This window comes from Mus caroli, chromosome 1 (assembly GCF_900094665.2).
Source record: "Mus caroli chromosome 1, CAROLI_EIJ_v1.1, whole genome shotgun sequence".
In the NCBI taxonomy this organism is placed as follows: domain Eukaryota; kingdom Metazoa; phylum Chordata; class Mammalia; order Rodentia; family Muridae; genus Mus; species Mus caroli.
In genome coordinates, this window is record NC_034570.1 from 84,858,860 (window position 1) to 84,868,068 (window position 9,209).

Genomic DNA, 9,209 nt, shown 5'->3' on the forward strand with positions numbered 1-9,209 from the left:
TGCTCTTGTTTTAAAACACCTGATGAGTTCAATTTGTGCTGCTTATATGTGCATGGGGTAGGGCTGTTTCCTGGAGTGTGGGTAGCCTCTTGGGGTCTGCATCCCTGAAAAATCCTTCACACGATGCATGCCAACATCTTAATCCACAAAGTGAAAAGACTGCAATATCTCTCCGACCAGCTGGATTTGAACTAGTGCTTTGACCCAGGCTGACCTTGAACTCAGAGATCTGCTTGGCTTAGTCTACTGGGATGAAGGGTGTGTACTACCTTGCCTGGGCCTAAGCTTTTCATGGCCACTATGTCTCAAGATCTCCATGTCACGGTCAGGGTCAGAAGCCTGTATCTTCTTGCCTCAAGATCTGAATTAGCAGAGTGTGCTCCATTGGTAGTTCATTCCAGATGTAGCCAGGTTGACAACCAGGAATAGCCATCTCACAGTGTTAAACATGGTAGGAGACACTCGGTTCTTGTGTGTCTTCACGATAAGCACTAGGCAAACCTGGAATGTGAAACACTCAGGATTGTTCCTTCAAAAGAAGGAATGCACAGCCTGTTACCCACCCAGAAGGCTGGGATACAGTGAGAATTTTTGTTTCCTTAAAAACCCAGTTATGTCATGGGAATGTTTTTCTTTTAATCCTAGGTGTGGGATGTGGGATTTCTTCAGATTGTCCACAGTAACTAACTATGATTTGTCTCGTGCTCTAGGAGGGGCATGATTTTGCCAGCTGCAGACAGTTTACTTGGAAGTCTGGGGACTCTTGAAAGGGTGTAAACAAGAGAGCCCCAAGGGTGCCTGTGGCAGCTGCTGCTCCCCTGCTGCTGCTGGTTCCTGCTGCTGCTTTTGCTGAACTGCTAGTTAGAGATATTCTGACAACGAAGATTGAACTTCCCCTGAGGAACTCGATGTCCCTAACCATCAGGAAGTAGTCTAAAGAGGTCTACATCACCCCATTTCCTTTAATATTCTGTCTCTTCGACCTAGTGTTGGGGGATTGGAAATGATTAGGGTGGAGATGGATGGTAGATATAGGAAGGAGGCAGAGGCAGGCGGATTTCTGAGTTCGAGGACAGCCTGGTCTACAAAGTGAGTTCCAGGACAGCCAGGGCTATACAGAGAAACCCTGTCTCGGGGAGAAAAAAAAAGGAACTCAATAGAGTATCCAAAAAGTTACATTGGGAACAGATGTGGTTAATAGCCTGGTAATCTTTGTGCCATCCACGAGGTCAAGGACCACACCAGATGCTCCCCAGACTCTTATTGTAAGTTTGTTTTTCTCATTCAATCTCAAAAGCCGTCTTTATGGAAGGTGTCACATGGACTTTACAAAGAGTTTCAATATGGTCAAGTCCAGTCTTTATTCAGCTCACTTTGTTCCTTAAGGAGATGTATGTGTGTTTTATTATGTACACAGGATTAAGTTAATTATCACCAGGAAAGTTTTCATCAAATTGTGCTGTGCCTAAATATGCCTAAAAAAATCTATTTGGGTCAGATTCCCAAAGTCTGAACCAACACCAGGCACTTAGTCATGTTGAATCGATCTACCTTCTTGCCCTTCCTGGGTCATTACTCTGTTGGCCACGGTGGTCACAGAAAACTTGCAAAATATCATGTGGGCAGTGATCTTCTTGGCTGGCATTGGGAGTGTCTCACTTAGGACCCACTGTGCTCACCTTCAGCTCCAGCTGCCCAGGAACCTCTGATTTTTACTGCAAGCCCTGCCCTCTAATTCCATGGTCTTGTACACTGGGTGTAAGTATGTTTTAAAAATCAGTGGCAAGGGCTGGTGAAATGGTTCAGTGGGTAAGAGCACCGACTGCTCTTCCAAAGGTACTGAGTTCAAATCCCAGCAACCACATGGTGGCTCACAACCACCCATAATGAGATCTGATACCCTCTTCTGGTGCGTTTGAAGACAGCTACAGTGAACTTATACTAATAAATCTTAAAAGAAATCAGTGGCAAAATCTCCTGGATCCTAGAGAATATCACGTCTCTTTCACACTCAGCAAATCTCAGAGCCTGGATGCCTGTGGGTGTGGCAAGAAAGAAGCTATTATGCCAACTCCTCTCTTAAGGAAAGCACTACTGTCTTAGGGTTTCTATTGCTGCTCAAAACATAATGACCAAGAAGCAAGGTGGGGAGGAAAGGGTTTGTTCAGCTTACACTTCCACATTGCTGTTTATCACCAAAGGAAGTCAGGACAGGAACCTGGAGGCAGAGGCCATGGATGGGCACTGCTTACTGGCTTGCTTCCCCCGGCTTGCTCAGCTTGCTTTCTTATAGATCCCAAGACTACCAGCCCAGGGATGGCACCACCCACAAAGGGCCCTCTTGATCACTAATTGAGAAAATGCCTTATAGCTAGATCTTATGGAGGCATTTCCTCAACTGAGGCTCCTTTCTCTGTGGTAACCAGCTTGTGTCAAGTTGACACACAAAACCAGCCAGTACAACTACCTTTCGAGACGCCAAATGAGCCCACTATGCAGGACCTTGGGCTCCCTGTGCAGGCCCACATGAGCTGAGCTCAGGTTACAATAGACATCTGGGAAATATCACCTATGGTCAGTCCACAGTGACTTTTCAATGTCAGTCATCTTCTTCGTTCCCATGGCTTTCTTGACCGTGTATCTGGACTCACAATAAAGTTCTCCTACTTTATTGTGTTGCCTTTCGTGCCAAAGGCCATTCATTCCTTTCATATCCCTGCAGAGTCCTAAGAATAAGTTTCAAGTGCCAAGCAGTGTCACTGGAGACTTGTGAGGAGCCAGATGTCTTATCACACTTAACAGTGACAAGGACCCTCACCAGGGTTATTAATGGAGGATAAGGAGGGAACATGGATTTCTGTCCACACCAGAAGTAATGGGGCAATCGTTCTCCTGTTTAAGGAGTTAATCAATGCGGGATCTGGGTAAGAGCCAGTGTTCAATAATACAATGGAAACGCACATGGGTTTCATTGATGGTCACTTGTCATTCCAAGACCCAGGAGGATTTGAAATTGAGTGAAAACCAGAACATGACAGCAGTGAAGTGGCAAAGAAGTCAGAATCCCACCAAGGTTGCAAAGAAAATTGTCACAACTACGCATCAACAAGCAAATGTAAATGCATTTGATGTAAATTCAAAACAAAGGCAAAACTAGGGCATTCCTGCAGACTAAATAGAACATCCCGACTAAAGATGCTGTGAATCGCCAGCTGCATCAGGAACAGGGAGGACTAATGGGACACACACTTCACCTGAAATAAAGATGCGCAAAGACCAGTGTCTCTGTGTGACAGCTGCTGTGTGTGCCGTGTGACATCTGAAGCAAATCCTAAAATTGATGGAGCAAGATACAGGCAATACTGCACAGCAGTCAAGATGGAAAGCTGGACATGTCCAGGGGCTAGCAGACACTGGAGAAAGAAAAGCTAAACAAGCAGCAAAAACGAATGCATAAGACATTGCGTCCACATACCTTTGACTATCCTATAGCACAGCTAAAGGCTCTAAACACACCAACCAAAGACAGGAAAAGGCCAGCCAACTAGAACAGAGCTTAAGGCACATGAGATGCTCTTCACATGGTGTGCTGATTGAATGAGAATGGCTGCCATGGGTTTATATATTTGAATGCTTGGTCCTCAGTTGGCAGAAGTGTTTGGGAAGGATTAGGAGGCGTGGCCTTGTTGGTGGAGGTGTGTCATTGTGGATAGACTTGAGGTTTCAAAATTGGTTGCTGTTTCTAGTTAGTGCTTCTCTGCCAACGTGTAGATCAGGATGTGAGCTCTCAGCTTCAGCACTATGTCTATCTGCTGTGCTTCCAACCACAATAGCTCTGGACTCTAACTCTCTGTAACCACAAGCCCCAAATAAACTCTTTCTTCTATAAGTCGCCTGTGTCAGGGTGTCTCATCCCAGCAATAGAAAAGTAACTGAGACACATGGTGATGTAGAGAAGATAAAATAGACACATTAAGAGTAAGATACACGCCGGGCGTGGTGGCGCACACCTTTAATCCCAGAATTTGGGAGGCAGAGGCAGGCGGATTTCTGAGTTCGAGGCCAGCCTGGTCTACAAAGTGAGTTCCAGGACAGCCAGGGCTATACAGAGAAACCCTGTCTTGAAAAACCAAACCAAACCAAACCAAAAAAGAGTAAGATACACAGAAGATTAAAAATAGATATATTGAACTTCATGAATGAAAAGCAACATGTTAAAATTCATGTGTGAGATCTGGAGCTACAGAAAGAGAGGGGACAGAGGGAGGGAAGGAGAGAGAGAGAGAGAGAGAGAGAGAGAGAGAGAGATCATGAAATACACTCAGTAGGTGAGAGGTCTTGAGATCTATGCTATAGCTCAACAGTAGAGCTTTCTTACCTAGCATCTGTGTGACCTTGGGCTTTATCTCCAATACTGAGACAGGGAGGGAGGGGAGAGAGAGAAAGGAGAGAGGGAGAGAAAGGAGTGGGGGCAAGAGAAAATGAACAAAATTAAATACATCACAGTAAAGATAAAAATCTAAACTTGAAATGAAAAGAGAAATGATCAAACTGAATCTTAAGATGCCCAAATACATTCTGGTAAAAGAAAAGGACAGGAAAGTCACATCAGGTAAATAGTATTTCCAAAAGCTGAGCTGAAGGGATGAGGTTACTATTACACAGGGAAGATCTGCGGGGAGGAAGACTGCCATTGGAAATGGGAGTATGAGCCTGGAGAGGTGGCTCAGTGTTTAAGAACCAGTAGACGCTCTTGGAGAGGACCTGGGTTTGGTTCCTAGCACCCACATGGTGGCTTGCATTTTCTGTTAACTCCAGCTCCAGGGGATCCCACACTATCTTCTGGCCTTCAGGGGCATTGCATGTATATGGTTCAGAGATATCTGTGCAGCCAAAACACCTATAAGCATTACTTATTCCTTTTTTTAATTTATGAGGAATATGTCAAAGCCCTAATTTTGTAAGCACTAAGCCAAGAGACGAGTCTTTTTATAGATAGTCTTAGAACGGGGCTTCAGAACACACAAAGACAACTGATAAAGCGAAAAAGGGAAAGCATATGAACCCACGTCTCAGTCAGAGCTAACACGTCTCTCCCCATAATTAATGTCACAGCCGTAAGGAAAATAGATAAGGGTAAAAAGATGGATAAACAAATGAATCACTGTGAGCTTCAAGTTAACAGGACCCCGTCCCATGAGGGCACAGCCACACTTCTGTTAGCTGCGGAATGCTGGACAATTCCCAAACATTTAGAAGCTACATGAAATCTTTTAGCCAATTGTCAGGTGAACTAAAAAAAAAAGTCACCAGGAAATCCAACACAAGACGCCAGCGTTCCCAGCAGAGCTCTGACTGTCGAGAGGGGCATCTGAGGCACGGTCTGTCACTAAGGTAGGTGACCTCCAGAATCTTCAGAATAATAGCACGCATCCTCGAACAAGCATCAGGAATTAGATAAATATAAACCCAAAACTCAACAAAACTGTAACAGAAATAGAAAAAAAAAATAGAGAAACAAGCTATGCAGGTTATGAATCTCCTTCTGTCCGAGTGAGGAGGGAGGCCCTGCTATTTACTTAAGGTGATTTGCTCAGACTCTAGAAGCAGCTGACACAAGATCAATGGTGAGCACACTATGTTGCCATGGTGAGAAGGGCAACGGGTCCCAACCTGAGGTCAGGGAGCAGGTGGACTCTAGCACGTGGGCAGATGTTGGACGTCAGCAGTCAAGACTGGCCATGTTTGTTACTGTAGGGAAGCAAGCCCCTGGGGTTTTCAGACCTGCTCTGAGTGTGAAAGGCACCATCCCACAGGCTGGAGGCCAGGATGGGTTAACGGGGGAGAGGGGAGGAAGTCCCATAGTACCTGTCTTTCCTTTATGCCCTCTCAACCACCATGGCCTGAAGACTCTGAAAATGTGAGCCAAGGCAAACTTCTCCTCCTTCTAACATGGCCTCTTTCTGTGCCCTGGTGCCGGAAAACTGGCCGGCAGTCAGCTTTTCCAAAGATGAATGCCAAAGACCATGTTCAGGCCTGTGAGAAGGTTCCAGCTAAACCAGGAGGGAAATGGCCGGGCAGCTTCTTCCAAACTCTCTCTGGGCTTCACCATAGAAGATCTTGGGGGTCCCAGAAGCAGGAGCACCAGAGTCTCTAGTTGGGAAGATGAACGAGAAGGTCCTCCTGGACTTCCAGAGGCTACTACACCACATGCTAAGCCTGCAGCGCACAGTGGGACTGTTTATTCCAGGAACCTTGCAGGCATCCCAAGATCTCAGCTTGAGCCCTGCCCCACCCTCTTCCCCTGCGCAGAGGGCTGCCTGGTGCCTGGCACTGCTTTGACTCCGGGTGAAGTGTCTCCACGGTGGCCAGCAGGGTCCTGAGAGACTCTGCATAGGCTTCAGGACCTCGGTAGGGCCAATGATTCTATATGATGTTCTAAGTCAGACTGGTCCTGGGGTATGGAATCAGGGACCAGAGATCTCTGGCAGCCTTAGGATTGGTTACAGTGTGGAACAGGATTGTAGACACCTACTGTGGGCTTTTGTGTCCCTAAGGTGAGGTCATCTTGGTTCATACCAAGGAGGCAAAGTGTCCCGAAGTACCTGCAGTCTTTAGCAGCTCAGCTTAATTTGAAACAAATTTCCATAATACTAGCTTCCTTGTGGGAAAAATCAGCTTCAGAAATGCAAAAACAAGAGGCCCAGCCGAGGGCCCGGAAAGATCCACCTCCGGGCACAATGTGGACACTTTCTGCAAAGAAACCAAAGGAGACAATTCTCAGCATCTAAAACAAATTGTGCTGATGGCTGATAGTTCCTGAAAGACCCAGGCTGCTGCTACCCAGGGGACAAACGAAGCAGCTGGCACATGCTCCCTCAGGGCTCATCTGAGGGACAAGGAACAGCCCCAAGTGCAGGCACTGCCAGGGCTCTGAGGGAAAATTCCTGTCCTCAGGGGAACCAAGGAGGAGCAGAGGGTATGCTCTGAAAAGCGGGAGAGAGCATCAGAGGCCTATGGAGAGGGGAGCTTCCCCATGCCTGGAATCCCAGGGAGGGCAGGGGTGCAGGGCTGCAGGGGTGCTGGGGGTGAAGCTGCTAATTCTACAGGACAAATTCATCAGAAAAACATCTGAGAAAAATGGATCGGTGTGGGCAAGTGAGGCACCTACATGTACATGGGTGGGGGTCGGGTAGGGGGTGTGGAGAATCAGCTGCTGAAAATGGATGCAAATGGATTGGGGGGTGCCCTTAATGCTCACAGGAGAAACCCCAAACCATGAAAGCCCTGCTACAGTCAGAAAGGGGGAATGTCACATGTCCTGTCTCCAGTCTGCACCAAGAAGGAAGGATGCCTACCTAACCCTTGATGCAGATCCTGTGCCCTGCAGAGACTAAGGATGCCCCTCCACCCCCACCCTGCCCCCACATCACAGAGCAGAGGAGCCTCCATGCCACAGGCACAGAGCTGAACACCTGTAGGCCCCGGGCTAAGGTCCCTTCTGTCCTGGCTGTGATGGGAGAGAGCAGCCCCTGATAGCGGGTGGGATGGGAGAGGTTTGCTTTGAGACCAGCACGGGTTCTGAGAGAGAGGCCAGGCTCTGTGGAGACGCCCACAGAGGAGGGTTTGGAATACTCTGCCTTTGCGGTCCTCATGCTGCCTGCGTTTGGAAATTTACTCAAGAACCGTCAGGACAGACAGACTTCAAACATCAGGGGCACCCAGGTAGATGGGGGTTGGAGTCTAGGATAGATGGACAATCCCTTCCAGCTTAAAGCCAAGAACCCACCAGAGTCACCATGGGTCCCCAGAAGAAACGGAGTGACTGTGCCACAACTGGGCCACAACCTCTGTCTTCCTGATGCCTATGATATCCACGGCCCAGATCACCTAAGCCTCCCACAGAGTCACTGAGTCAGGCATCAGAGAGTCCCATGGGTTATGGAACAGACTCTGTCTGTTTCCCTGTTCTAGAAAGGGAGGCAGACATGGCTTATATGTCTACCCATTTAGAGTGTCTTAAGTCTCAAATCTCCATGGAGGAACAGAGACTCTGAGTCACCTCCACCTAACGCACACACAGTGAGCCCCTTCTGAATGCTAGATCTACGGCAAGAGGCCTCTCCCCTTGCTGAAATGACTTTATTAGTTTTATGGCCATTAAGTGATGATTCTGTGACTCATGCAGAAACAGCTTGCTGTAACTCAGGATAATGCGTATGAGCAGAGTGTTTGATTTAAATAACTGGGTGTTTGGCACCTGAGGTTTCCCCTACTCACAGGCAACGTAGCTACGGTATCTTTATAGCTAACAAATTCACCGAAATCCTCAGAATTCACAACCAGAATTCTGCCTTCTAAAACAAGTTTGATTTTTTTTTCTTTCACTTTTTATTGCTGTTATACAAGCAATGCATAGTGTCTAGAATGGAGATAGCGAGAATCCAGCATGTAAGATAGGGAGGGCTTTGTGGAACGCATCCTATGCACGCGGATCTGTTACTCCGTTGGCATGCCTTCTTTGATTTCCAGATGGTCTGAGTGTTGTTCCTGTAGAGTCCCCACTGACTCAGGAGTGACCCACAAGCCCCATCTCTGCCTCTCTCATAAAACCAACAATGACACACCTCTTTCTGCTCTCTGCCTGTTGCAGTGATACGGATGATTGCGCATGTGCACTTTGATGCAGATTGGAACCAGAGCTCTGGGGGCGGGGCACACAGTCTTGAGTGGGCTGTGTCCTCTTCTGTGCTTCTGGATTATCGAGGACAGCAAAGACTGTCATCTTTGGGTTGTTTGTGTCTTGGCTTGGTAACAGTTCCTCGGCACATCTTTGGACAGGATGTTTGTCTGGTCACTGGGTGCCCTTTCTGTTAGATGAATGAAGACTGCTGCAGTGTAGTGTGTAGTGCCCTGCAGTGAGCTGTGGTGGCTGTCACCTGTACCACCCGCTGTGTTAGTCACACTGAGTCTGAGCACTCCTCCTCAAGCCCACTCACTCCTCTGCCCCTGGAACCCTTTGCCTCTTTCACCTCTGCTCAACTTGCCAACTGCTTCCAAAAGTTTAAAGTACGATATCTGGAGACAAAAATCAACTTTAAGAAGAAGGGTTCAGCCGGGCGTGGTGGTGCACGCCTTTAATCCCAGCACTCGGGAGGCAGAGGCAGGCAGATTTCTGAGTTCGAGGCCAGTCTGGTCTACAAAGTGAG